This window comes from Triturus cristatus, chromosome 5_2 (assembly GCF_964204655.1).
Source record: "Triturus cristatus chromosome 5_2, aTriCri1.1, whole genome shotgun sequence".
NCBI classification, from domain to species: Eukaryota; Metazoa; Chordata; class Amphibia; order Caudata; family Salamandridae; genus Triturus; species Triturus cristatus.
The window spans coordinates 151,217,577-151,230,375 of NC_140588.1; positions in this window are offsets into that span (position 1 = coordinate 151,217,577).

Sequence of the window (12,799 nt, forward strand, 5' to 3'; positions counted from 1 at the left end):
GGAAACACTCTTCACGATGTCGGTCCTCGAAGAACAGGAAGTCGAGGTCGGCTTCACCTCGGTGTCATCGGAGTAAGAACATTTGACCATCTCCTTCTCCCTCTAAGACTCCGGGAGGTTCTCCGTCACCGATGCGGGCTCCTGCGCATTCACCGGCGCAGTCCCCGGAGCAGTCCCCGGCGCCATCTCCAGCGTCATCTCCGGATCCGGTGCCTGTTTTGGATCAGGAACGAGAGGAGGAACCGACTCCAGCGCTGGAAGAATCTATGGCTCCGCTGGAGGACACTACGGTGCCGCAGCCAAGTACTCCGCAGAGGGATACAGGGTCAGTGCCTTATCCTCAGTTTCCTGCTCCAGGTACTGATTCTTCTCAGTTCTTGAATGCCATGTATGGTATTTTCAATAGGGCGGCCTTCCCATCCGGAGCACCAACTGGTCCCGTGGGTCCTATGGCGTATTCGTTGGGGGTGCCGCAGCATTATGCTCAGTCCCCCTTCATGCCCTTTCTGCCGATGGCGCCTTCGTGGCAGTTTCCGGCGCCATCTGGGGATCCGACACGACTTCGGATGGACCATCAGACTTCAGAGCCTTCTTCGACGCCGCTGCCGACTCCAACGGCGCTGCGTCCGGCACCGCCGACTCCATCTATGGCGCCGCCGACTCCAACACCTCTGGCTCCACCGACGCCGCGTACGACGTCGACGACGCCGGCTCCTCGGATTCGATCGAGAAGGGAGGCCCAGAGAGTATTAGAAGAAGGAAGGTATAGAGCAGAGGTGGGGGAAGGTGAGGTGGACACATCCTCTGATGATTTTGAGGGCATACAAGAGGCTAGTGGTCTAGACACTACCCCGGAATGGGAGCACACGTCGGCAAGATCCTCTCCACCTCAGGAATTAGCTCCATACCATACTGTGACCAAAAGGCTGCAGAGCTGTTAGATTTACAGTTGCCCATGGCAGAGTATAAATCGAACTTGTTGACGGAGGTTCTGCACTCTCCTACGTCCACTTCGGAGCCTTTACTGCCCTTTAATTAGGCCATTTTGGAGCCTGTTTTGGATGTATGGAGGAAACCGCTTTCTGCTCCGGCGGTTTCCAGACAGGTGGCAAGAAGGTATAGGGTTTCACCTGGGGATCCGGATTTTCTATCGATACACCCGTCTCCAGAGAGCCTAGTTGTGCAGGCATCCTGCTCGAAGCATGCTTCGGGTGCTTTCCCTCAGTCTCCCGCAGATAGGGAGTCTAAGAAGGCAGACCAGGCTGCTAAAAAGTCCTTCTTCTTCAGGGAGTATGGCATTAAAGTCATCTAATGTCACGTGATTGCTGGGGCATTACTTACATACATTGATGGACTCAATGAAGACTTTGGCCCCTAAGCTGCCTGAGGGCGATAAGGCGTCCTTCTTGTAGGTGGTTACGCACACTCAGGCCGCTGCCAGACAGGTGATCCAGTCAGGATTGGATACGGCGGATTCGGTGGCGAGGATTATGGGCTCGTCCATAGCTGCAAGAAGGCAAGCATGGCTCCGTTCGTCAGGATTCTCCGCAGATGTTCAAGCCACATTAGTGGATTTGCCATTTGATGGGCAGAAGTTGTTTGGTGAGAAGGCAGACTCTGCACTGCAGAGATTTAAAGACAGCAGATTAACAGCAAAGTCTCTGGGTCTGCAGGCTCCTGCAAAGGGTTCTAGTTTTAGAAAATTTAGGGGCTTTGGAAGATCGTCTTTTCGCTCCTACCGACAGCCTCAGCAACAACAGCAACAGCAGCAACAGCAGAATCCCCTCTATAAATCATATAGAGAGAGGCAAAAGGGTCGGAGTGGTTCTGGACGCAACCCCTCTTCTTCCTCCTCCTCCTCTGCTCCCAATGAGGCATCAGGGAAGCAGCCCTAGATCCCCCATCCCGGATCATGTAAGACCTGTGGGGGGTCGGGTGTCCTACTTTCTACGGGGTTGGAAATCTGTTACGACAGACCTTTGGGTTTTGAACCTCGTAGAGACTGGGTACGCCCTTCCCTTTTGGGAGTTTCCTCCCCCTTACCCTCCTTGCCAAGGTTACTGTTCAGAGGACCATCTGCTTCTCCTTCAGAAAGAGGTACTAGCCTTGCTTCAAAAGGGTGCAATAGAGGTGGGTCCGGAGCAGGAAAGGGGTCAGGGATGCTACTCCCGGTATTTCCTGATTCCCAAAAAGGACGGCAGATTGCGTCCAATCCTGGACCTCAGAGTCTTGAACTTTTACCTGAAACAGGAGAAATTCAAGATGCTGACCCTTGCGCAGGTTCTTCAAGCGTTGCAGCAAGGAGACTGGATGGTGTAGCTCGACTCGAAGGACGGGTACTTCCATGTCCCAATCCTGAAGTCGCACAGGAAGTATCTCCATTTTACGGTTGGGTCGCAACATTACCAGTTTGCGGTCCTCCCGTTTGGTCTTACTACCGCACCTCGAGTCTTCACAAAGGTGATGGCAGTGGTGGCTGCTCATCTCAGGAGGTCGGGGATTCCAGTTTTCCCCTACCTGGAAGACTGGCTTCTGAAGGCAGGGTCCCCAGAGATGGTGCAGCGTCATCTGCAGGTAACATCTCAGCTGTTATTCGACTTGGGTTTTTCAATCAATGTGCCCAAATCTCACCTGGTGCCCTCTCAATGCAACCTGTTTATAGGGGCAGTACTGGACACTACTGTGTGTCGAGCATTCCCTCCTCCTCAAAGGATTCTCGACATTCAGGAGATGGTCCCTTTATTCCACAATGGAGCGGTTGTTCCAGTTCTGAAGGTCCTTCTCCTGCTCGGTCTGTTCGCTTCCTGCATTCTGTTGGTCAACCATGCACGCTGGCACATGAGGGCGCTCCAGTGGTGCCTCCGCAAGCAGTGGTATCAGCACAATGGGGATCTCAGGGAGTCGATCAAGGTCTCCGGAGAAGCTGCAGCGGATCTATCTTGGTGGAGCGTGGAGGGCAATCTGTCTCAAGGAAAGCCCTTCCATCTGACTCCATCAGTGGCCACAGTGATAACTGATGCATCCACCTTAGGGTGGGGTGCTCATCTGGAGGATCTGGTGATCAAGGGTCTTTGGTCTCCAGAGGAAAGGTTGCTTCACATCAACCTTCTGGAGTTACGGGCGATACGTTTGGCGCTCAAGGCCTTCCTCCCTTCCCTTCGCGGTCGGTCGATTCAAGTCCTGACGGACAACACTACCGCGATGTGGTATGTCAACAAGCAGGGAGGAGTAGGGTCTCGTTGTCTCTGCAGAGAGGCTCTGCGTCTATTGTCCTGGGCTCAGGACCATCAGATTTGTCTGATGGCAAATCATCTGGTCGGGGTTCTAAACGTACGTGCGGACAGTCTCAGTCGGCAGTTCTCCGCCGACCACGAGTGGATGCTCCATCTGGAGGTGGTTCGTCACGTCTTTCGGATGTGGGGGACACCTCGGGTGGACCGGTTTGCCACCCGCGAGAACGCGCACTGCCCGTCATTCTGCAGTCTCCAGTTTCCGATGCAGGGGGCGTTGGGGGACGCGTTTCAGTTGAGTTGGGGTTCACAACTCCTTTACGCGTTTCCTCCCATACCCTTGATTCCTCGGGTTCTGAGGAAGATTCGCCAAGACCGGGCCCAAGTCATATTGATCGCCCCGGATTGGCCAAGAAGGGTGTGGTATACAGATCTTCTCCACCTCTCCTCGTGCCCTCCGCTCCTTCTCCCTCTGAGGGCAGACCTCCTCTCGCAGTCGGAGGGGCAGGTTCTACACCGCCACCTCCAGAGCTTACACCTTCATGCCTGGAGATTGAACGGGGCAACCTGAGTTCCTTCTCTCTCCCGCCTGATATGGTGGACGTTATTTTATCGGCCAGGCGACACTCCACCAAGTCCATTTACTCCTACAGGTGGTCTAAATTTGTAAAATGGTGTGGAGAGAGGTCCATTGACCCTTTAAAGGCCCATCTTTCTAATGTACTCCAGTTTGCTCTTTCCTTGGCTCAGCAGGGCTGTGCTGTGGCCACAGTCAAGGGCTATCTTTCGGCCTTATCGGCTTTTTTTTGCCTTCCGGATCAACCGTCACTGTTTAAATCTCCGGTTGTTCTGAGGTTTATTAAGGGCCTTACAAACATGTTTCCTCCCACTCCTTTTGTAATGCCACAGTGGGACCTTAATCTTGTTTTAACCTTTCTGATGGGGTCCCCATTTGAGCCTCTACATAGCTGTCCTTTGAGGCTGTTGTCCTTTAAGGTGGTCTTTCTTGTGGCCATAACCTCGGCAAGGAGGGTGAGTGAGCTCCAAGCTCTTAGTTCTAAACCCCCTTTTCTTACATTACATGCTGAAAGGATGGTTCTTAGGACCAGGGCTGGTTTCCTGCCAAAAGTTGTTACTCCGTTCCATTTGGGGCAGTCTGTTACTCTCCCTGTTTTTTATCCTCCTCCACATCCTTCCAAAGAGGAGGAAAGACTCCATCGCCTGGACCCGAAGAGGACTGTGAGTTTTTATCTGGACAGGACTAAGGACTTTCGTCTAGATGATCAACTCTTCGTTGGCTATGTTGGTCATTCGAAGGGTAGAGCGGTGCACAAGCGCACGCTATCAAGATGGATCATCCTTGCCATCAAGATCTGCTACGCCCTGGCTGGTAAGACTCCTCCTGAGGGCATTAGAGCTCTTTCGACTAGAGCAAAATCATCTACATCTGCTTTGGCCCGGAGTGTTCCTGTGGCAGATATTTGTGAAGCCGTGACTTGGGCCTCCCTCCATACTTTCGCAAAGCATTATTGCTTGGACTCCGAGATGAGGAGGGAGGGCCACTTCGCGCGCTCTGTGTTGCAAGACTTTCTGGTATAGGAAGGTGGACACCCTCCTCCGGGAGTGGGGACTGCTGTGGGAATCTATTCACAAGGTGAGGAATCCACTGGCAGATGTATCCATCAGAAGAACAAGTTACTTACCTTCGGTAACGCTTTTTCTGGTGAATACAGTATCTGCCTGTGGATTCCTCACTGGCCCACCCGCCTCCCCGTTGTCCACCTTTGTGTAAGATGAAATAGGTCTTGTTTGGAATGCTTGTACATTTGTTGGAAATGCTTGTTTATTTAGCACCCTTTTCCTTTGTATACTGTGTATATGTGTTGGTATACTGTATACTGTGTATACTTTGAGTTTGTCGTTGGTTCACCTCTTCGCCTCGAAGGCACGGAAAAAATGGGTGGAACTGACGTCATCACGTCGACGTGGGCCTCTTATGGCTCCGGTGACGTCATACGGAGTCGCGAGCGGAGTCGATGTATTGTGACGTCGCCCACGTCGATGTGGAGTGCTGGGGAAGAAAAAATTCCATGGAATGCTGGCGCAGGGGATATTCACAAGGTGAGGAATCCACTAGGTGAGGAATCCACAGGCAGATACTGTATCCACCAGAAAAAGCGTTACCGAAGGTAAGTAACTTGTTCGTTAGTTATTACTGGGGTATTTAACTGTGTGTGCATCTGCCTCCCATACTGCTGTTTATATAAGAGCTGTATGTGTGTGTGAGTGAATGTAATGCCATTTTGCTAGTACATACCTGATTGAGTGTCTCAGTGCCTCTCCGGCTGTCTTATTGGGTATATAAGTAAGCATGTTGGTACAAACCTCCCTCTCTTATTTAGTCCAACAAACTGTAAATGAGGTTGTAAAAGCCTGCAAGGACTCCTTCCGGGTTGTGTTAGTTAGTTCAGGGGTGTTTAACTGTTTGTGCAATTGCCTCCCATTCTGTTGGATACATAAGAGCTTTATGTGTGTGCAAGTGCATGTTTAGGTGACTCTAACAGTGTGTGGCTGGGTGTATTTGTAGTTCTATCTTTTTGTATGTAGGTATGAAAGTTCCAGTATAGTTAGGACTCGGAGACTGCATGTATAAGTGGGCATATGGGCCTGATAGTGTGCAGGTAACTGAATCAAACTTGGAATCTTATCTTTTAAGCTCATAGCTCCCTGGCCTATGGCCCATGTACAACCTATCTCGGAAGTGACTTATATGTACTAGATTAGCAGTTTAAGGCTTAGCAACATCTTTTTAATGTCTACTGGGCCTAGCAGGAAAACTATGGGCCTGATTCACAGAACTAACTTAAGACAAACTCCTAAACTTACTACCATTTTGGTATTCACAGAAGGCACTTACTCATTTCGGTATTCACAGAAGTTAGGAGTGCTAACTTTAGGACTCCTAAATGCCTTCTGTCAATACCGAAAGTCTTAAAGTTAGGATTTTTCTCAGTTTAGGAGTAGTAAAGTTAGGACTCCTAACTTTACTACTCCTAAACTGAGAAAAATCCTAACTTTAAGACTTTCGGTTTTCACAGAAGGCATTTAGGAGTCCTAAAGTTAGGAGTCCTAACTTTACTACTCCTAAACTGAGAGTCTCACAGGAGTAGCCGGGGGAGTGGAGGCTGGTAAGTACAAACAAATAACTACCACCACTCTGCAATGTACTGCCTTGCACAACTACAAAGCTACACCACTAGGACACATACCATCCATCTGCACCACACACTAACACAAACATGGCTCACAGATCCAACAATCACCCACTCCCATTCACCCCAAACATAGCTAACAACATAACCATGGGGGCATGTGTACAGGCAGACAGCACTACAACTCACACCAGGCCCCCTGGTACACACCTGAGCAGGATGGAACCCTCCCCCACCCCACCCAGGAGCAGTTGGAAGCCATTGCAGTACATCAAACAAACTTACAGGTAGATAGCCATCTTCCCTGGGAGGGTGTCTGGGGGTGAGGGGCCTGCACCATTACTCCCACCATGCCCCTGTCCCACAGCCTGGCAAGATGTATCCCTACCACAACCCCACCCAGAAGCATGTGTCAGCCATTACACAACCATCATCAAACTTACAGGTAGGTAGCCATCTTCCCTGGGAGGGTGTTTGTGGCTGGGAGGCCTGCACCACTACTCCCACCATGCCCCCTGTCCCACAGCCTAGCAAGATGGATCCCTCCCCCACCCCACCCAGGAGCAGTTGGAAGCCATTTCAGTACACCAAACAAACGTACAGGTAGGTAGCCATCTTCCCTGGGAGGGTGTTTGTGGCTGGGAGGCCTGCACCAATACTCCCACCATGCCCCCTGTCCCACAGCCTAGCAAGATGGATCCCTCCCCCACCCCACCCAGAAGCAGTTGCAAGCCATTGAAGTACACCAAACAAACTTACAGGTAGGTAGCCATCTTCACAATGAGGGTGTTTGGGGTTGTGGGGCCTGCACCACTACTCCCACCATGCCCCCTGTCCCACAGCCTAGCAAGATGGATCCCTCCCCACCCAGGAGCAGTTGGAAGCCATTTCAGTACACCAAACAAACGTACAGGTAGGTAGCCATCTTCCCTGGGAGGGTGTCTGGGGATGGGGGGCCTGCACCACTACTCCCACCATGCCCCCTGTCCCACAGCCTAGCAAGATGGATCACTCCCCCACCCCACCCAGAAGCATGTGTCAGCCATTACACAACCCTCATCAAACTTACAGGTAGGTAGCCATCTTCCCTGGGAGGGTGTTTGTGGCTGGGAGGCCTGCACCACTACTCCCACCATGCCCCCTGTCCCACAGCCCAGCAAGATGGATCCCTCCCCCACCCCACCCAGAAGCAGTTGCAAGCCATTGAAGAACACCAAACAAACTTGCAGGTAGGTAGCCATCTTCACAATGAGGGTGTTTGGGGTTGGGGGGCCTGCACCACTACTCCCACCATGCCCCCTGTCCCACAGCCTAGCAAGATGGATCCCTCCCCCACCCCACCCAGAAGCAGTTGGAAGCCATTGCAGTACACCAAACAAACTTACAGGTAGGTAGCCTTCTTCACAATGAGGGTGTTTGAGGTGGGGGGCCTGCACCACTACTCCCACCATGACCCCTGTCCCACAGCCTAGCAAGATGGATCCCTCCCCCACCCCACCCAGAGCCATTGCAGTACACCAGACAAACTTACAGGTAGGTAGCCAGTACGTCCACCCACCCATTTTTGACAAATTAAATGGTGCCATATGATAACACCAGCCCTCTCATTGTTATAAGAGGCCTACCTACCTCATTGCCAAGCACAGTGTGCACACATGTAAGCTAAGGAAACTGTCACAACCACCAAAGTGTGACACAACAATGCACAAGTAGAAGAAAGTCAGGCCACAATCATGCAAGCAAACTAGTTACATGTGCATCACCATGGGGCAAGTGCAACAAGGACCATTCGAAAAATATAAAAGCATGTGTGGTGGCACAAATCAAGATATGCACATGACAGGACAAAGGGATGCAGGAGATGACAATGGCCAGCCAATGGCCAGATGTGACGTCTGCTAGGTCAGACAAATAAACAATGAGTCCTCAATTAAACACATGTTGTGCCAGGCCCTAGATGGCAACAAGTCCCTGTAAACTAGGCCTGGACGGTAAATTCCGTTCCGCTCGCGGAATTTGCGGAATTTCGGTAATTTTGCGTTCCGCGGAGAACGCGAAATTGCCCAAAATTCTGCTTTCCGCGACTTCGCAAATTTTTTTCTTGTTTGCGTTCTCAAAATGCGTGTTCACGAGATATTTCTCCCCGAGCACGCAAACAGCAACTGTGAACAGGAAAAAAGCACCGCGAACAAGCAATTCCGCGTGTTCGCGGAATTTCTGCACGTTTGCGGAGATTTTTTACCGTTTCGCTGAGATTTGCGTAACGCGATTACGCAAATTCTGCCCACCCCTACTGTAAACCTCAATTGTGCACGGTTCACATGGTATGCCTTGACACCTCACACCATGGACAAGTAATGCTTGTACCACTGCATCATGTCAGGAAGCACAGTACTGCACATAGTCAACAATGTGATGATATGTCAATTGTGCAGTGTACAAAAAGTGAATGACACATAGCTAACACAAAGCTTGCCGGGTGCACTGCAATGACCATTTCACATCTCACCCACAGGTGACCAAGAACTCACTGCAGAGGACAACACCAGCAACCTGCAGAGCCAGTCTCCACCCCCGGTACAAGGACTCTCGGATGTTGACTCCCAGGATTCCATGGACGATGAGCTCGAGGCCGGCCCATCTGGTGTGATAGGGAGCAACAGGTCCCAGGACCCCATTGTCCCCCCCACCACATCTGTGGCAACACCAACTCCACAGCAGACCCCTGCTGTCACGGCCTGTGCAGCCACTGCCACCACCACCACCCCCACCAGTGCTGCCTGCAACACCCTCCCTGTCCCAGAGGATGTCCAGCACACACCACCGACGGAGGAGGGCAGGGAGAGGATGCAGGTGCCCACAGTGGTGAGGCAACAGGTCCGTGGCAGCAGGGCAGGTGGGAGGGGCAGGGTCACCCACGGACACCAGGAGGCTAGGACCCACTCCCTGGAACACATCACCAGAGTCCTGGGTGCATACAAACAGGCCCAGGGATAAACGGGCCGGTCGGACGATCTGTTGCACGAGCTCATCCTGCTGATGAGGTCCATCAACACCCGCATGGGACAAATCGTGGACTTCTTGGGCCAGCAAGTGGCGGTACTGAGGGACAGGCATGCGCCACAGACAACACCTCCACCTCCCTCTGCTGGGCTGCACAATGACAGTTCACCATCCTCCCCTGTGCCCACAGAGAGGGGTGAGTCCTCAGACCCCACTGGCCCTGCAGCAGGCCCCCCCGCCAAAGGACGAAGGGGCTGTCCCAAGAAGACCCTGGAAGTATCTGGATGCCAAGCACCTGCCAGACGCCAGTCACGGAGCCAGCCATGATGGCAACCCTCTCCACCACTGCATTGACTCTTTGGACTGTCCTTCCCCATAGTGCCTTGTGAATGGCATCTGTCTGTTGGACTGGGTCACCACAGCAATGTGGTGGCTACTCGACTATCCCATCTACCACGGCTGTCAACTCACTGCTCTAAGCCACCCCCCAATGGAAATGTACACCCCCTTGCATCTCACCATAGTAAATAAAATATCCTCACACAAATGTTGTTGTGTCTGCTCCGTCTTTATTACAGGGTGTACAGTCTTCAACATGATCACAATGTACCAGGAGAATGGGCTCTATGTAGGCAAGGAGAAGTCGAAGGCACCTAGGGAAACACAACAGAACAACTGTCACTGGTCTCGGTGTGGCATTACAGACATCACACAAGCCCTAACATCAGGATAACCCAACATGCACATGTCCCAATGGCCACCAAGTGTCAACATACACGTCCTGTTGATGTTCCCAAATGACATGTCCTAGAAACATTTCCAACCACCACTGAGTCTACAACTGGCTGATGCTACAATTCTCACATGCCCCTTCACGACAACAGCAATATCATCAGACAATGGGTATGTTGCACATTGATACCCACCGTCAAGTGAAGTAGCAGGTGATGAGCTGTTCACGCAGGTCAACACCTTCCTCCTCTCCACTGTCCTCATCACTGGACACAGCTTGGTTTGCAAGCTGGGACCTTGGGTCCTCACCATCATCCAGGAGCAGGGGAATCTCCTTGCGAATGGCTAGGTGGTGGAGCATGCAGCATGCTACAACAATCTGACACACCTTCCCGGGTGAGTATGCCAGTGCACCTCTGGTCTTGTCCAGGCACCGGAAACGTGACATGAGCAGGCCAAAAGTACGCTCCACCACACAACGTGTCCTCCCATCGGCCTCATTGTAGCAAACTTCAGCCGGGGACCTGGGATTCCGCAGTGGGCTCAGCAACCAGGGGACGGTTGGGATATGCAGAGTCACCAAGGTATGACAAACACAAATAGACATTGCAACGTCGAAGAGGCTCAGGGCAGCAGGTCACACACACAGCACGCCACACAACTAGGCATACTCACCCACAATCTATGCACGCTCGGGAAGGAGATTAGCCATCAGCTGGGGCACTATGCTGTTCCGCAGGATGTAGGAGCTGTGGGCTGAGCCTGGGAATTTGGCACACACCTGCAAGATGGTCATATCTGCCAGACACACCACCTGCACAGTGATGGAGTAGTAATGCTTGCGATTGCGGTAAATGTGCTCACTTGCCTGTGGTGGCACAAGACCGACATGGGTGCAATCAATGGCCCGACAACATTGGGGATGTGTCCAAGGGGATAGAAGTCTCCCTTCACAGCTGGCAATTCAGCACCCCTGGGGAAATGGATGTATCTGTCCTTGTATAGCCTCATGGCGGACAGTACATCACGCAGCACCATGCTGATCATCGGTTGTGACATCCCACCAGCACTGGCCACATTCTCCTGGAACGATCCAGTGGCAAAAAAATGCAGGGCTGCCATCACCTTATAAGTAGGGGTAAAAGCTGTTGGATATGTCCTGCGAGGCTGCAGGTGGGCTCCAACAGATCACAAAGGGCTTTCAGGGTGACTCTGTCCAGGCGGCATTTCCCTATGATCGCAACATCCTCCATGTCCTCCTGCACCATCAAGTGAGGAGTCAAATTTAGCCTCCTCCTATTGGAGTTGATAGTGGACACATGTCAATGCAATTCATCATGAGATGTGCACAGCATATCACGTTCTGGATGACACAACAACAACAATGACTGACATCTATAGTGACTAACAGACCAGCTTACATGGAGGGACACCTTCAGCTACAAAAAGGACACAGGTGTCAACTTACACAAGACAAGTACCTCAAACACCACCTTGGGCAATGTGAATGCACATTGGGATATGACCATAGTACACATGTGCACGCCTGGGAGTCTAGCATCCAGCATATGTGTAACTAATCAAAACCACTGTCTCATACCTAGATGCTGTACCGGTCACACCTTAATGCATCATTACAACCTGGCACACATCCACCACACAATGACCACAGTCAGCGCTGGAATGATGAATGTGTTCATGAACATACATGAGAGGCAATGCTAAATAGATCATCATTCATTGAGATGAGCATTGCAGTGATTGTCACTGGACCTCAACACATTGACATGTGTACACTTTGTACAGTCCAGGACTACACTGTCTTGCCTACACCAACATCAAATCCTTAAGTGACATGTGAGTGGGTAGGGGCAAATCTACGTTACACACACACAAACATGGCATGTGTAGCCATCAGTGGAGTAAATTGAACATTGGCATCGTGTGCACAATGATGTGCCATTGAACATGTTGGCACTGTGCACTGTTGATGTGTGACAGATGGCCATCGCCATTGTATGGCACCCATATCGCGGTATCTATCGCCTGGCCCCGGCGGTGTGTCACCAGCACCCCCATTCACACAAGTGCCGTAGTCATAGGCATGGAGACATGTGGAAATGGCGGTTGGCATGCTCCGCCACCCAAATCGCGGTGCCTCGTGTCAATGCATGGCACTCATATCGTGGTAGCTACCGCCTGGCCCCGGCGGTGTGTCACCAGCACCCCCATTCACACAAGTGCAGAAGTCATAGGCATGGAGACATGTGGAAATGGCGGTTGGCATGCTCCGTCACTAAAATCGCGGTAGCGCACACTGGGCCCCTACAGGGTTTCACCGGCATGGAGCTCGCCCTAGAGCCAATGCGAAGCTCGATAGCGGTGGCATGATGCAATTTTGAAGATGGCGGTAGGCATGCTCCGCCACCGCGGAGGCAGACATTGGCTGGATTTGAAAGATGCACCATCGCGGTAGCGTACCCCGGGCCCCAGCGTTGTATCACCGCCATGGAGCATGCCCTTACAGCCAATGGGAGCCATGATTGTGGTGACATGATGCAATTTTGAAGATCGCCGTAGGCGTGCTCCGCCACCGCGGAGGCGGACATTGGATGCACTTGA